This window comes from Psammomys obesus, unplaced genomic scaffold, assembly GCF_907164565.1.
Source record: "Psammomys obesus unplaced genomic scaffold, mPsaObe1.curated_primary_1811, whole genome shotgun sequence".
NCBI lineage: Eukaryota > Metazoa > Chordata > Mammalia > Rodentia > Muridae > Psammomys > Psammomys obesus.
Window position 1 is genome coordinate 49,039,763 of NW_026585644.1, and position 18,005 is coordinate 49,057,767.

Below are 18,005 nucleotides of genomic sequence, written 5' to 3' on the forward strand. Positions count from 1 at the left end.
ATCAAAGGGTTTATGACAACTCAATTTGCAGAGCTGAAGCAGGATTTTGTTCAAATTGCTCTTTGCCATGTGTGGAGGGACCCAGTGCATCAAGGGGCCATGGCAGTAGGCAATGTTCTGGAGTTAGAGGCTTCTGGTGCAAACCCTAGCTCTGGAATCTGCCTGTGTTGTCTGGAACACTTCACCTAACGAAACTTCAGTCCTGTGGGTAAAAGGACACCATTCTCTAGCTCAGAAGACCTTGGTAATGAGCAGTAGAGCCTTGTGGAAAGATGGCCGGCTGGTACGTAGAGGGAACGAAGTGTGGGTGACCATCCTGTAGCAGTCTCTCTTCTCAAGAGGGAACTAAACCAAGAGGCAATGACAATAGCCTCTGCTAATGCTCCCCACTTCACCACCCCTGATAAAGAGGCATCACGGATGTTAATTTTCTCTTGCTCAGGTACCTGGGCTGTAGACTTCTCTGGGCTGTAGTGTTGAAGGCCAGAGGCCCTTCACGGTTGTCATCTCTCCCTTCTTCTGTAGGAGTACCACACATGCTTTGTTTGTTTCATGGGCTTGCACTTCAACTAGTCTTTCTTCTTCGTGTGTATGGGCTATGTGTGAATCAGTGTGTCTGAGGGTGGACATGTGTGTGCCACACAGGGCTTGCATGTGGATGTCAGGAAAGAACTTTGGGTCTCAGTCTTCACCGTCTCCCTTTGAGACAGGCTGGTCTTAAGAACGGTTAGCCTTGAGGAGGAGTGCAGGAATTTTGTCCACATACGTTTCATGTGTTTTGAAAGACTCCAGTTTCAAGTCCCTCTGGATTTAGGAACATGGTAGACCTTGGGTGTATTCCTTTACCCCACCCATTTCCTCTTGTGATCACTGGCTGCAGGCTTGCCCTTGCTTGGTCAGCTCTGACCAGTGGATCTCTCTGTTGGACCAGACACTCTGATGGCTCTTACTGTTGCCTTTGCCATTTGTAGAGTGTGGGGTTGTGTGCCTGGGGGAGGAAAGGCCAGTGTCATTGCTCATTCTTAGCTTTTGAACTTGGGATGACTCCCCATCATGCTCAGAATAAAGCCTGCAATCCTGAAAACAGTCTCTGCACCCTCTGACCTCTGCTCAGGGCTCTCTGACCTCTTTCCGGGGTCTGCTACTTTCCAAGCACTCTCTTGTCTGGACATTTTGCACCTGCAAGTGTCTGCACAAAGCCACATCACTCACCCCTCATCTCCTCTAAGTGTTTCTTAGGTACTGTCATTCCCATCCCGCTCCCTTCCCATCCCGCTCCCCTTCCCTCATGCTCGCCGGTGATCATAACCAGAGGCCTGAGAGGGAGATCAAGGCAGGAATGACCAGGGGCTGCTGGAGGCCTCAGGTGCTGCGCTGGGCCACACAGCTTCACACACTTCCGTTGCTCTTGAGCCTCCTTATTTAGACTCCAAGTCCCATGAAGACAAGAACTCCATGTCTCTTCACAGAGACACACACAGAGAGAAATCACCTATCCAAGTGCTCATTTGTATTTATTTATTTGTTTGGGATTTTTTTGTTTTGTTTTGTTCGTTTGTTTGTTTGTTTTTGAGCCAGGATTTTGTAAGGTCATCAAGGACGACCTTGAACTCCTAATCTTCTTGATTCAGCCTTCCAAAAGCTTGAACTGTAGGCATGTGCCACCACACCCAACTCCCAATGTCTGCTTCAGAATGAAGAAACTGAGGGCCAAAAATGAGAAGTAACTGGCTGACCCCACACTCATTGGTTGACGCCATTCTCGGCAACAGACCTGGGTGTGACGAGAAATAGACTTCTTATGAGCAGGTTTCATTGAACAGACCGTTTAATTTGGGGTGGCATGGTGGGGGTGAGAAGAACAAGGGCTATTTAAAGCTTTGGGAAGTGGGTAGAGGCTTTCAGGGTGATCGGACATCATAGGCCAGAGCTAAGGTGCTGGAGCACCTGATTTGCATGAGGAAGAATTCCAGCTGCTTGCTGGACATGACCTTTTAAGGACAGAGGAATTTTAACCTGTAACCAGACTGCCAGGCCATATGACCTCCTCAAGTGTGGCAGAGGTGGGGGCCCGAAAGGGCCATGCAGGCCCAGGGCGGAGAGGGAAGAGCCCTGCTCTTCCCAGTCTCAGCATGCAAGTTGCCGGGTTTGGACATGCCTCGACCTTACTCTTGCTCCAGGCTGGCTCCCCCAGTTACATGGCTCCCCTGGCCCTACAAGATACCATCTTCCTAGAAACCTTCTGAGCCGAAATTTCTGAAAGCCCCCAGCATTCCTTCCTTGCCGACCCTCCTTCCCAACTGGTGTTTTCTCCTCAGCCTTTCTCATCATGCGATGTGCTTTATATTTTACTTAATTTGCCGATTTTTGCCTCATGTCATTTAAAAAAGCTATGCTTTCACCTTTGCCCACAATGCCTGGCATTTAACAGCATGCGAGCTATCTGTTGCGCCAGGAGCCCAGATCTGTTGTCGAGAATGGCGTCAACCAATGAGTGTGGCGTCAGCCAGTGACTTCTCATTTTTGGCCCTCAGTTTCTTCATTCTGAAGCAGACATTGGGAGTTGGGTGTGGTGGCACATGCCTACAGTTCAAGCTTTTGGAAGGCTGAATCAAGAAGATTAGGAGTTCAAGGTCGTCCTTGATGACCTTACAAAATCCTGGCTCAAAAACAAACAAACAAACAAACAAACAAACAAAACAAAACAAAAAAATCCCAAACAAATAAATAAATACAAATGAGCACTTGGATAGGTGATTTCTCTCTGTGCGTGTCTCTGTGAAGAGACATGGAGTTCTTGTCTTCATGGGACTTGGAGTCTAAATAATAAGTGTGTGAAGCTGTGTGGCCCAGACAGAGAACCAGAGGATGAGGGGTTGCATCAGACAGGTCTGCTGTGGTTTCTAGAAGTCTGAACTGGGGAGGAAGCCCTTGGAGCAGGATCCAGGTCCGACTCTGGCTGTGTTGTACTTCACAGGCTCTAGGCTGCCTGGCCTCTCCCCATACTTGCAGCAGTGAGGGAGGGGCTGTGGGCCCAGAGGCCCTGCATCTCATAAGAAGGAGCCACAGTCACAAACCTGCAGGCCCAGAGAGGTGGCTCAGCCCACATCTTGAACTCATTTGCCAGCACAAGGGAGTCTGGTTTTCTGTCACAGTCCAAGGCACGTGTTTACTCAGCTTCTCCTCTCCCCAGCCCAAGGAAAGATAACTGAACTTGATGGATAGCCACTAATTGGACCATTACCTTCATTTCGAAATGATTGCCCCTGGCCACTGGGGGCATTCATTCTGTGCCGCGGCCCCTTGGTCCCATAGGTCCTCACCAGCTCAGACCCCAGCAGGACTATGACCCCGCAAGGGCTCACAGCTGTGCTCTTCCTGGCCCCTCCCCCAGCCAGCTCCTCCCTTCCTAGCCTCCACATCTAGCCTGCCGTGGTGCACCTTGCTTCTGGCTGGGGCGCCTTCTTGGCCTTTTTTCTCAGTGGCCCCAGGGAACACCAGTTGCACTCACCTCTTCTCTTCCTTCCTGAGTGCTGCCTCCTGAGTTTTCTGCCTGTCTGACATGCACAAAGCTTGCCTTTCCTGGAAGAGAAGCCAGTCTTCTTCTTTTTCTTCTTAAAGATTAACTTATTATTATTTTTTTTAATTTATGTGCAAGTGTGTGCCCCTGTGGGAGTCTATGTGCACCACATCACGCATGCAGAAACCCCCAGAGGCCATAGATCCCTTGTGGATCCCTTGGAACTGGAGTTAAAGGCACTTCTGAGCTGTCATGTAGGCGCTGGGAACAAAACCTAGGTCCTCGGCAGGAGCAGTAGGTGCTCTCGACCGCTGAGCCATCTCTCCAGCCCTCCATCACCAGTTTTGGAGGCAAGGTGATACTTCTTCTTTCAGGCACCTGCTGTAGGGCACAGGGATGGGCACACTGTGATAGCTATTGGTTGGTTGACGTTATTGGGCAGTAGGAAAAGCCAGGAGGGGAGGACAATTGATTCCAGCTGAAGATGGAGAGAGGACTGCATAGGAGGAAGTAATAGATGGCTGGGGGTGGGAGCAGAGGCTCAGTAGCTCTTAAGGAGCATCCACCTCACTGATCTGCCTTGTGGCTCCGACCTGGGAGCTTGGGTCTAAGGAGATAGTTTATAGAAGTAATCCTTCTGAGAGAGGCTAAATAAGTTACCGTAACTCTCAAGGTGAAATAGTTACAGCCATTAAAGATGCTCTGAAGAACACTGAATGCTATAGGGACATGCTCCCAGTAAATTAATATAAAGTTATAAAAGAATGTATGCTATGCCACCTCCAGGGCTGTCTACACACACCTGCAGAGCAATAGACAGTGGCATTCAGGGAGCACTTCCTGCGTGCCTGCATTGTGCTTGAACTTCCTGACTGGTATCTCATGAAATCTTCACATCAATCCTAGGAGCCTTTCCTACTCTCATTTTACATATGTAAAACTGAGGCATGAGAAGGAAGTAAATCTCCCAAGACCATATTCCATAATACGTTCTTAGCACTGTAAGTTTGAGGGGTTAAGAACTAAAGTTTTTGGAGCCCAGCTACCTGGGGGAGGCAGGGTGCTCTCAGGTTAAAAACAGGGTGAATAGTTAGAGGCCTGCAGTGAGGAAGCCAAATCAGCCATGCACGGTTCCTGTCCAGAAAAGAAGATAATATCGATGGGTTGGGTGGACAGGGATGAAGATTTCTAAATAGCACTGAAGAGGGCAGAGTGCATATCATAGAAAGCCACTGAGACTGAGCTGGCCAATGTTTCAGCATTGTTTGGCACGGGTGAGGCCCTGGGTTCAATTACAAGCACCCAAAAGTTTTGTCTTTTTCTTTCTTTCTTTCTTTCTTTCTTTCTTTCTTTCTTTCTTTCTTTCTTTCTTTCTTCCTGAGGAAAAAGGATTTTTGATACTATAAAAAAAGATTTTAGGAGCTGGAGAGGTGGCTCATTGGTTAAGAGCTGTTCTTCCGGATGACCAGGGTTTAATTCCCAGCACCCACATGGCAACTCACAACCGTTTGTAACTCCAGTTCTAAGAGCTTGAACACCCTCCTACAGGCATATATCTAAGCAAAACACCAATGAACATGGAATTAAAAAAAATACTTAAAGCCATGCTTTTATCCCACACCTATCTTTCTTAAAAGAATTTTAAAAGACCATGCATGTATTTACCTAAACATTCTGTAGCTTTGTAATGATAAACTTCTTCAGTTTGTGGTGAGGCTATTACTATGAAGCCTAGAGTGTGTTCAGTTTTCTCTTGGGCTGGGGAATCCTATAAACAATTTTTGAATTCTATTTTTGATATGTCTTTTATTAAACTGCACTGTTTTGTTGAGTCACGGTAAATAGATATGTATATGTTGGTGTGCCCTGAGTGTGGTGACTTGAATGAAAATGGCCTCCTTGGGCTCATAGGAAGTGGCACTATTTGAAAGGATTAGGAGGTGTGGCCTTCTTGAGTAGGTCTGGGCTTGTTGAAGAAGGTGTGTTACTGGGGGTGGGCTTTGGGGTTTCAAATGCTCAAGCCAGGTCCAGTGTTTCTCTCTTTCTACAGCCTGTGGATCCAATTTCTCCAGCACCATATCTGCCTGTGTGCCACCATAGTGACAATGAACTCAACCTCTGAAACTGTAAACCAGCCCCAATTAAATGCTTTCCTTTATAAAAAGGTCATGGTGTCTCTTCACAGCAATAGAACACTCACTAAGACACTGAGTGTTGTGTTATGGGCATTGTGGTCTTGCTACTCTAATGAAGTATGACTAAAATGTGTTCCCTCCCCCCCCCACACACATATCATGAGCTGGTGACCATTTCACACCAGAATGACCTCTGAAGGCTTCCCATTCTCACATCCTATGAGCAGAGCCAGCCTCAGAATGAAATCTAGAGTTTTTCTTAGGCAGGGTCTTGACAGAAAACACAGGGAAGTGAGCAGTGCCCTTTGTGGCCCCTGAGAAGGAAGGAGGGAACCCTGTCTTCCAGATACCCTCCTGAGTTCCCCCCAAACTCTCTTGCAAACATTTTGTTCTTGTAAGCACATACAAATATTCCATGTGCTAAAGACCCTGAGGGTTGAGCCATGAGGGATCTGTCACCACAGGTAGCATCAATACCATCAGTAAAGGGTGAATGTGGCTCCCTTCACCTCTGTGCCCTTCCATCTTCTGCCATGTAACTATTAAGCATGCTAGATGCCATTTTGGAATCAGAATCACTCACCCTGCTTTGCCTTGATACTGGACCTCCCACTCCCAGAACTGTAAACTGATAGATTTATGGTCCCTTTAAATTACAGCTATGAAGCATTTTATTATAGCAGCATAGGACAGACCAAGGCATGTGCCATTAGACACAGGAAGATTGATATGAAAACCCAAGTGCAAGACTGAACCTGGGCAAATGGCCAACTCCTCCAGCAAGCCACTCCTTTTTACTTTATCTCCTTGTTTTACTCCTTTCTTCCATTGCCCTCAACTTAAGCCTAAGGGGAAAATACTGCTCTAATTCTGCTCCATTTTTTTGGGGGGGAGATATTTAGGGATAAGTGAAAATGGAAGGGGTTGACATTTACTGATAATATCTTAGCATGAATACTACCTGGAGATCAGAGAGGCAGAAGGTTGGGAAGACATTGTCCTTATGGAGCTCACGAATGTTGTCCCAGTGGAGCCCCAGGCTATGGAGTGCAGGCCTTGGCAGGGGCACTCAGAGAAGGCAATGAGGCCTCACCCACATGACATAGGCATGCTGTGAGTAGAGGCTTGAGGAATGAGGGCTAAGGATGAAAGATAATTTGGGAGCATGTAGGTCCGGGGTTGCCCAGGCTGACTTTTGAAGTTGAACAAGCACCATCCATTCAGACAGAGCAAGGTAGCCATGAAATTGTCTTAGCCTGGTAGAATGACTTGCCTGTGGGATTTAGTTTAGCCTTAGAGTGGCCCCTATCTTCTGTTCTCCCTGTTCTATATTGCCTAGAAATCCGAACACTACTGGAGGCTTCTAGCTATTCATTAACGTCTTCTTTGGCAGTACCTTAGCCTATGTATTCAAGGATTTCAAAATCAGAATGATGCTGAAATCACAGTGACTCTCTGCAGGGGTGGTCCTTTTCTGCCAGTGGAGAATACTGTTCTAATTCTGCCCCTGGAATATCCTAGACTAGCCAGCTTTGGTTCTGGCCCCATTTGATGAGGCCCAGTAGAGCAACACTAGTTTCTCCATGACCCCTAGAACAGTCCCTCTCCTCTGGGTCCAGGAGGAGTAATTAAATTTTAGTATAGACTCTATGGGCTCTAAGACTAGGCAATTCCTTCAGAAACTATTAGTTCCTTCTTCCTGGGGCCAGTGTGGATCTGGCTAAGAAGAACATGTCCACCTGGAGATGTATGAGGTGATCAAAGGCCATGAAGATCAGCTTCTGCCTCCTGAAAAAAACAGGAAAACCTAGCAGGAGCATGACAGGAAGAGAAAAGAGACATACAGGATGATGAATTAATAGGAGGGAAAAGGAGAAAATACTGTTAAAACAATTGACATGGAAGACATGGTGGCTGTTATGTTGCAGGCAGTCACCTCACATCTGTGTTTCCTGATTCAGAATCCATATTTACTTTTTAAGGGCAGGTTATATTTGGTTGTAAAACAAACAGATTGTGGTAGACAAACACATAGCTAGTCCACAGAACTCACAATTCGCATGAGGGAATCAAGCTGAATGGGTCATAAGCTTGATCCCATTTAACCCACACCATAGCCCCATGGGCTGGGCACTCTCACTGTGTGAGCACCGCAGGTGGGATGTGCCCCAGATGTCATAGCTGAAGTTCCCTGGGTAGGGAGCTCTGAGATGTGCCTTTGATGTGCCAGCTTGTTTTAGCCACAGGAAATCAGCCACTTTTAGGGTCTACTTCCCTCACTCTCCCTTTTACATCAGTCTATTGGCTGATCCAAATCAATAGGTTTGCAATGAGAGAGCAGGATGCATGTTAGAGGGTATGGGGGGGGAGGTGATTTGTGCCTGGTCAAAAGAAGGGATAGAAGAAAAGTGAGGGAAGAAAAGTTGGGCTGGGATTTAATTCCAGTAAATGTGCCAGTGGCTCCCCAGTGAACTCTGGAACTAGGAGAATTTTGCAAGTCTTTTCCAAGTTGGCACCTAGGGTATTTCTTTGTCTCCCAGACCAAGCAGGCTGCCCAGGAAGAGACTGACCTTTAACAAATCATCCTCTTTGGCTGAGGTGGTGCCAGAAGGAGAGGGATTCTTGAAGATTTCCCCACCCCACAGCTCTCCCCAGGGCTGTAAATGGGTCCTGAAGGGACCAGAGCTCTCCCTACATAAAGTTGCCTGACTAAGCTTACACCAAGATGCAAGAGAGACAGAACTAGTACTAGGACTTCTGGCCCTGGCAATCAGAACTTTCTGTGCTTAATGGTGGTTAAAGTTACAACTCACAAGCAAAGTCCCCAGATTGAAGCTCTTTTCACCTACACCCTAAACTACAGCTTAAGCTGCGGGTTGTGACCTCACATGGGGTCAGAAAACTGAACATGAGCTTGAAAACTTTGGCAACATGTTGGTATAATGTTCTTTTGAAATGTATACACCTTACCCTTGTTCATTTAAATGCTGATTTCTCCCCTCCACTCTCTGGTTTCAATCCAGATATTGCATTGTGATACTTATTCTAAGTATCTTGTCTTAACTTTGTGTAAACAGTCCAAATAAAGCAACTAGCCACAATGTTGAGCAGGAAAAGGAAGTAGGCAGGATAGGAAGGAAGTAGCCAGAGGATAGGAAAGAGGGGAGGAGCTGGAGGACAGGAAAAGGTGGGAGGAGAAAAAGGAGAGAGAGCTAGGAGAGGGAGCTGGAGGACAGATCTTGGAAAGACTTGGAGAGATGGATTGGACCTAAGATTTCACTAAAATAAAGTATAGTGTGGGAAATCTAAATGTTAGGAAACTATGAGAGCTTGGAGGTTTAGGATGGAGTAACTATTGCCCAGCATTCTGCTCTAGGTTAACTAAATAAATCCCAGTCTCTGTGTGGTGATTTGGGTATACAGCTGTTTAGGATTAACAGCAAGCTTTATTAAAAGATGTATCAATAGTAAATATTAATCGACTCCACAACAGCAACAGCAGAAGCTTTCCGAACGAACGGCCATGGTCAGAAATTAATTCCAAATCAAACATGTAATGTGCCTAGGAGTCTGACAACTCTCTCTGGGGCTGTGTAGCAGGACTTCAGTACAGCCTCAGTTCTTAATACACACTGCTTGTGCCCTTTGCCCTGTGCACGCCACCATGCCACAAATGGTACTCAGTGTTCCTAGAGCCATCTTGGTTCAGATTCCAGCCTCCTGCACAGTAAACAGTGTTTTCCCTGTACAAACGGAGTTTTCCTGTTCTTATGGAGACATGATGGTTTAGTTAAGAAAAAGACTTTTTACTATTTGCCCATCACTGCTCCGCAACATATAAACGTCAAATTAGCTTATCTTTGGATTTTATTCCTAAAATTTTGTAGTTAAAATTATCGAGCTTCATAAAAAATGTCAAATATATTTTAACTTAGGACAGAATTTCTGAAATGGCCCTGTACTAGTGACATTTCACATTGCTGCAAAGAAGAAAAAGGAGGAGGAGGAGGAGGAGGAGGAGGAGGAGGAGGAGGAGGAGGAGGAAGAAATGTGGCAAAAGCAAAGTAAGGAAGAAAGAGGCATTAGGCTCACAGTTTGGAAGGACATAGTCCATCACAGCAGTAAGCATGAGGCAGCTGATGGCAGTCACCACACTGATGGATGCTGGTGCTCAGCCTGCTTTCTCTTTTATTTGGTCCACAATAGAATGACTGACACTTTCTTTTAGGATCAAAATATCTGTTAGCTCTGAAAAATGTTGAAGATGCTCCATGACCTACATTATATAGTCAGCCAAGATTTAATTCTTCATGTTAAGCAAACACACCTCCCCCATTATTAACAAATTAGGGTTCATCTTTAATAAATGACAAAATTACATGTTTACCAAAAAATTAAAATGCATTTCTTTATAGTTTATTACCAATAATTGTTTGACTTATATTTCTATTTTATAGAGCTACAATGCCTGCGGTCACAAAAAAGTGTCTTGGGTTTTCACTTATTCCTCTTGGTGTCATGAGCAGAATAAGTTTAATAAGCAATACACTACTGGGCTACGCCATTTTCCTGGCACCTACTGTTGGGAAATTTTCTTCCATGTCTCCTAGATTCCACATTCATTCTTCTCTCTACACAATTTCTGGCAGTGTCTGTTACTCTGGTCTGCTAGGGTTTCAGCTCTCCAGCAGGCAGAATGGGGTTCTGACAGCTTAGCTTCGCTACCGACATTTGAGGAGTGAAGCTGGTTAGCACCTATGGTGATGTTGGCCACTGTGGCATGGGAAGCTGCTGTAGCTGGCCATCTCTAAGTACTATAGGGTTAAGAGGAAGAGAAGAAGGAAAGATGGCGTAGGGCTGTGTCAGAATCTATGCTGATGCCTCTTCTACCTTAGCTGCCACTGGCTCCTGACGTTAGGCCACAGTTTCTCCTTTTTGAGAGTCAATCAAGTGCTTAGAAATTGAAAGTGAATGAAGAATAGTTACAACTTGAGAAAGATGATGAGATTTCTTGAGATGAGAAAATAGAGGCCCAGAATGTATCCTGAAATACACCCCACCCCAGGTCACACAGCCAGTTAACAGTAGTACAGCTGATTTGAGGACCTGAATATCCGCAGGTCTTGGCTTGTCTGGTCCCCTAACTTGCCTCTTCTGGATGTGGGGTGTTCAGACAGGCTGGGTACCCCCGTTTCCTGGCTTTCCCAGCAGAGGACTCAGAACCATCAGCATCTCAACAGGCGATGTAACAATGCATTGCACGGGGACTAATGGGCCCATGGAGATCCCCTAAAGAACTCTGTAATTGATCGCCCTTAGCCAGGCTGCCTCCCTGATAGTCTACAGCAGTTGCCCCAAGAAAGGGGGGTCAGGGTAAGAGAATACAAAAGTCCTTTTTATTTGGGTTTACCACCTGGAACTTCAGATAATGCCAAGTGGGCTGAGAAGATATAGAAATGATTCTGTAGGAAGCCAGATGACAGTAAGCCTTACATCAGCCTTTCAATATGCAGAAATCTCCCACCGCCACCACCCACGGGAAGCCTAGACTCTGCAACCGCATCTTCCCCAGAAACATCTTAGCTCCATGAAGCAGTAAAACAGTCTGGCCTAAGTTACAGAACTTCTTTGAAGTCCCAGAGAGGCCCATAAATAAGGTTGGGACTTCGGAAGGGCTGGGGGTGCTCATTTCGAGGGATCCCTACACAGCTCTTTCAGAACCACATTGATTTGTAGCTGCCTCTAAGTCAATTTCCTGGGGCTCATAAATCTTGATTCAAGCAAAACTAAAATGTCATCAATATTTATTTAAGGTATTTCTTACCACTCCATAGGAAAGGAAGAAAAAAAAAAAGTCAAATTCTTATCCGCCACCCTGGAGATGATAAGGACCATGGCCACTCCTGAGCTGCTCCTACACCACTTCGTTGTGAACCATAAACCCCCGAGTAACAAATGTACCATTTCATGGTCAGCAAGAGTGGTAACTGTCACTGCAGAAATAAAACTGAGTTATTGTTTCCAGTTTCAAAAGAACAGCAACAAGTATTTAAAAAAAAAAAACAACTATACGATTCCTGTCCTTCTCCCCCCCTCAGACACCTGCAGCCGGCTAACGTTTCACCGAATCCTGCCACATAAATGCATAGCTTCACTCACTAATCCATATGGCTCCAGAGACCCCTGTCACATGAGAACTTAAACTGATGGGGCCAGGCAGCCCAGGGCAGCTTAATCTTTTTTAATTCAAATCGACTGAGTCCCATGTGGCCAGGAGATGATACGTTATATGCTGCAATCAGACTGACCTAGACTTCTCGGGCTCTAAATGATTAATGAAACTGCCTCCAGTTTGTTTCTATGGTGATTGGAAACCTGACCCGGACAGAGGAATCTGCCATTCATGGGGAACAGAATGGAAAGGGGGGCATAGGGGGATCCTGGCGGCTGGTGGCAAGGCAAAGGTGCCCACAGGCCTTGAGCACCTCCCCCGGGCCTGCTGGTGCGGTCTCAGAAATCAGGGTAGGGGAGAGAAAGGAAACAGTGCTCAATCCAATGTAGGCTTGTTTTACTCCTCCAGGGCATCAGTGACTCTTAAGAGAGCCAAAGCAAATGACCAGAGACGAAGGAAGGCATGACAGCATTGAGACCACACTTGGCTTCCCAAGGTTAATGAAAGAGAGCTATGACACATTTGTTTCTGGTTTCCTTTAGAATGGTCGACTTTGCCTGTTACGGACCTGACAATAGTGGGCCTTATTTTTACCTGATTACTCTCTGGTCCTTTAAAAATAAGTTATTTCTTCTTTGTCTTTGTTATTCCAAATAGATCGATCCTGAGCTTTGTATAGCAAAATGTTGTCAGAACAGAGGCTGGATGAATGGCACTTAAGGGGGACTTGGTGGTGATTACAGAGATGCAACAGAGACAAAAGTTAGGACCAACATCACCAGCCATTGTCAAGTTGGCCTGAGAGTTGGGCCCAGCTCTAAGATATAATTTTTCCAAGCTTTCCACTGGAGCCTCTGAAACAGACCCGCATGTCCGGGCTGTGTGGATTCCTGAGCCTGGGGTCTGTCCTCCTTCAAAGACCAAGCAAGATGTATTTGCTGCTTTAAAGCCTAGAAACTCATTCCCTATATCCACTGAGCAAGGAGCAACTCTGAAAACTGGTGAAAGCTGTACCCATTCTTTTCAATTGTCCAGCTAATAACATCCAAGTTCCCCTCCCACCAAAGGTCTATACTTTAATAAGATATGCAAGACCCTCTAAGGCTTCTGCCCATCTCCCACTCATCCCTCTGCCAACTGAAACATTCATTCTCCAACTTTTGTCCACCATATCTGGTTCTCTGTCTGCTATAACCTCTCCATTTCCACTTGTTGAGAGTCTCCTGATCCCCAGGACCCAGTTTGGATACATCAGAGCAATGATCTATCCATCCTAGGCCCAAGGTCTCTTCTTCCCAGCTTCATTTCCATGGGGTTATGTCTTTGATAAGGAAGAGAGTGTCTGAAGTGCTGCCTTGCATGATGGGAAATCATGTTCTCCATTAGAGTTTAGCACTGTCTGCTTAGTTTGTGTTGGTTAAGTTGGATCCCCACCATCTTACTCCTAGCCTGGAGGTTCATTTGGGTGTCACATCTGTTGTCCTCTTCATACTCACTTCTGGTTGTGATTGATGAATCAGGCTCTCAGGACCTGGCTCAGCAACGACCCAGCGATGCTTCTGGAAGTTCAGCTTCCAGCAGCTCTTAACTCAGTGGTTCTCAACCTTTTAATACAGTTCCTCACTTTGTGGTAACCTCCAACCATAAAATTATTCTTGTTGCAACTTCATAACTGTAGTTTTGCTACTGATAAGACTCATAATGTGTGGAGAGCTGTTTGTTTGTCAGGCTACTTTGTCATTGAGTTCTCAGTGAAAAATGTGTTTTCATCCTGGCCTTCACCTGGAGACAGGGATTGGCAGGATGTTTTGCCAAGTTCATTTCCTTTTGTTTGTCTGAGGATCATACAGACAGACAGTTGAGGTAAACAAGTTTGACTTCTCAATGAACCCCTCATTGTATTGCTTTGCTCTGACTATAAAAAAGAATTGTGGAATAAACCAGGCACAACAATTTCTACTGGCAGCCCTCTTGAACTGATGCCATGTGTAGTGTGTTAATTTTTTTTTATTATTTTCTTTCAATCTTCACTCCCATCTCAGGAACCATTTGACTCTGCCTGCAGGCTCCAGCAATAATATAAATATCTGTGTTTTCTGATGGTCTTAGGGGACCACCATGAAAGGAGTTGTTACCCACAGGCTGAGAACTGCTATCTTAACTGGGAGTTCCTATAAAATCTTCCCAGTGTCAGGTCTTGGGGTGTCTCAACCAGGGTGGAGTGCTGTGTGAGGGATGTGTTGGAGCCCAGTCATGCACTCTGGCCACTTTGTGGTGCTCTCCAGCAGACCGTAGTTAGCCAGTTTACACCTGTGAAGCATGTTCCTCCTTTTGCCCTTGATTCTGAAGGAGAGCCTAAGTGACAACAGGCCTCAGCTAGCCTCTCAGCTGTGCAGTCAGGCTGCCTCACACACCTCACGCTATCGAGGATTCCTGCGTCCTTATCTAACGCCTTCACAGAGATATCATGTGTACCTATTTTGTTTCCTGAAGACACAAGGTGGTGAAAGTCGGGTGTGTGACCCTAGAAGGGAGGGAAACTTGCCAGCTACACAAGAGCAGATATAACTGGGTGAGGCAAGAGAATGTCAGCACAGGGTGACTGTGCTGGCACACCTGAGTAAGGCATTCTCCCACATAGCTCCTATAGCCATCTCTTGTCTAGAGGCCTTGCTTGCTGTTGAGAGCAGGTCTCCTAGAATATGCCTGTCACCGCTGTGCCTCTGTTCTCCTACTTGGGGCAGGGGCAAGTCTGTGAGCCCACTCCCATCACTCTTGTGAATGGGAAGTCTCTCCACCTTCTCTGCGATGTCATCCCTCACTCATCCCATCCCCTTTTCATTCAAATGGACTGGTCGTGGTTGTACTGGTTTCAAATAACATTTTATTTTCAAGAATTCAAAAAAAGACTCATTTCTTCTTTCTTGAAGGTTTTTTAAGGGATGTGTGAGGCCCCAAGTTTGGCAGCTTTGGCTGACGATCTGGGGCAGGAGGACTTGAGGACAGAGTGAGACACTAAGGTGAGGAATGTGAGACTTGCAGAGGACAGGCAACTAGAGCCGTGAATATTTAGACAGGGAGAGTGGAATTCAACCTGACACTGATGCACAGGAGATTGGATTGACAGCAACAGCCTAAAATTAGAAGCAGTCTGGTGTGTGTTCATGTGCGTGTGTGTTGCAGGCTAAAGCTCAGACTCTGGAGACTAGCTGGGTTAAAAACTTGGAACTGGCCTCTTATCAGGCAAGCAGTCCTTAGACAAGGAGCCATGTGTACCCAGCTTTCCTGTCTGTGCTTCCTCTGGGTGACTTGTAAGTTCATTACTGATACAGTCACTGAAGGTTGGCTGTTGGTGAACAGAGATCCCTTGTTAGACCTGTTGGGATCTTTTTTTCACCCATAGGTCCTTCACTACTCCCTGTTCCCACCTGGAGGGTTGGATAAACTGAAAGTTGGCATTGCCTCCAAATTCCTGTTGAAATTATAACCCTGATATGATAGTAGACTAAGGCAGGGCAGAAACCGATCCATAGGAATGGAACTCTCACTAATGGGATTAGTGCCTTTAGGAAAGAGATCCAGAGAGTTGGCCAGCTCTCTCTCTACCGTGTGAGGACAATGTAAAAAGTCAGCTCTGTGCGAAAGAAACATCACTAGATGTGACCATGGCATCACCGTGATCATGAAATATTTAGGGTGACAATCTATAGAAATGTTTCCAAGCAGTCAGAAGAAGTGAAGCAAAGGCTCAGATGCCAAGGGTGCTCCATGCTGGCTAGCTCATCATGGCCTGAGGCCAAATGACAAGGCTTGAAGCCTTTTAGGCTAGGAAGGACCATGACAGAAGACAGGCAGACAGAGCAGAGCCACAGAGATGGCAAAGGATCCCATGCCCAGCTCTGTAGATGCAAAGGCAGCTAAGAACTCAGAGAAACAGAAGATGTCTCAGAGTAGAGAGACAGCCAAGTACCAAATAGATGTGAACTACAATCATACATACATATACACACATACTCACACACATAGACACACGCTCACACACACAAAGACACTTACCCACACTGACACAACACATACATATACGCATACACTCACACGTACATACACACATATACACACATACTCACACACACACGGACTCTTCTGCTGGCATTGGTTGTGAAGACATCCATCTCAACGGATGCTTCTTGCTTGCTTGCTGGAGGATAGTTACAGAGGCAACAGCCAGCTGATTTACAAAGCACCCCCCAGTGTGGTGGGTCCTTGCGTAGCTGGGATTGAAGGCCCGGACACCTCCTGTTCTTGCACCTCTGAATAAACAGCATTTCCTTTCCATTGCCCAGTTTTGAGTCTTAGGTAGTGGGTTCGATCCAATTCTTTCAGGGCACTGTCCACAACGCTTCCAGCCCCGTGCCTGCGCCCCACACCATAAAGACTCCCCACCCCACCCCCATTCTGCCATAAGCATTGGCATGTGAGCACTGCAACTCAGTTTCACACCCAGAGCCACAATGGTCAGTGGCCCTGTCATGCTTTGGATTGCCAGAACAAAAATGCTGGTTTCTGTGTGGAGGCCGGCCAGCTCACCAGCACATCATCAAAGGTCTGAGCCAAAGTTTGTTAAATATGAAAGACAGATCTCCAGCTGCATTGTCAACAGTAAATGGCCAGATTAGATTAACATATTGAATGAGTAATTTCATCAAGCAGTTCAAAAGCTAGACACAAATAAAGACATGCAGTGCAGCCGGCTTCCCAGTGTGGAGCCTCCTCCGTTTAACAACAGCAAAAATGTGGCTGCGGTCACTAGGTTTTAATCACTTAAAGAGGTTTCTGTGTTGACCAGTTTTTCAGCCCCGTGACAACACGGAAGGAAAACAGCTGAAAAGTAGAAGGATTTATTTTGGCTTACGGTGTCTGAGCTTTCTGTTTCATGGTGGGCTGCCTTCATTGCTTTTAGGCCTATGGTAAGGCAGAAATGTCATGGCCATACACACACACACACACACACGCACGCACACACACACAGAGAGAGAGAGAGAGAGAGAGAGAGAGAGAGAGAGAGAGGGGGAGGGAGGGAGGGAGGGAGATCACACAGGGACAAGATGCACCTTTTCAAGGCCACACCTTTAGTGACATGCTGCCCCCAAAGCTCATTCAGCTATGAATTGAAAAACGGATTAATGAAATAAAGTTCTCATGGTCCGATTGCATCTTCAAAGTGACACTAGCTAGGGTTTCAGCACACGAGCCTTTGGGGAGTCTTCACATCCAGCAACAGTAACCAAGTGAGTTTTTAGCTTTCCCCAAGATTTGTTCGCTGTTAACTGTACGTGTGCCTGGTGCCCATGGCCGTCTGCAGAAGACCCCAGACACTCTAGACCTGCAGGTACAGATGAATGCGATCCACCTCGTGGGTCCTAGGGTTTGAACCCTTGTCCTCTGAACAGCAGCTGGTGCTCTGAACCACTGAGCCACCTCTACAGTTCCTCTGTGCACCTCCATCCCAAGTAAAGTCCGTTTGTTTTCTTTAAGACTTATATTTCACCTGCATGCATATGCATATCCCCTGGAACTAGAGTCCCAGTCATGAGCTGCCATGTAGGTGCTGGGAATTGAACCTGAGTCCTCTAGAGGAACAGCCAGGGGCCCCAACCCCCTACCTATCTCTCCAGCCCCCCAAGTAAATTGTATTCTTCTACACACATCTGCTCATTCTGTTTTGTTTTTCACCGAATAGTATGACTTTAAAATCCTTCTACACCAGGACAAAAAAGAACTTCCCCATTTTCTTGTAAAGTGGCATAGCATTCCAATTAACACATAGGATTTGTTTGCCAGAATCCTAGTGATGGACACTTCAGTTGCTTCCAATCTTTTGCTCACATAAGCATCGATACAATGAATGATCTGATTGGTAGGTGGTACTCCATGCACCTCAAGAACTGTTTATTTAGAGCTAATACTTCACACACAGGTACACAATCATGCATACACAGACTTTTTAAACTTGAAAAGTACTTACCTTTTTGTTTGTTTTGGCTAGTTTCAAATTAAACATTTATTTTTATGATAATTACAGAATTGCATGCAGTTGCAAAAAACAAACAAACAAATAAAACAAAACAAATAGTCTTTACCCAATTTGGTAAAGACTATTTACCAAAATATTGGGTAC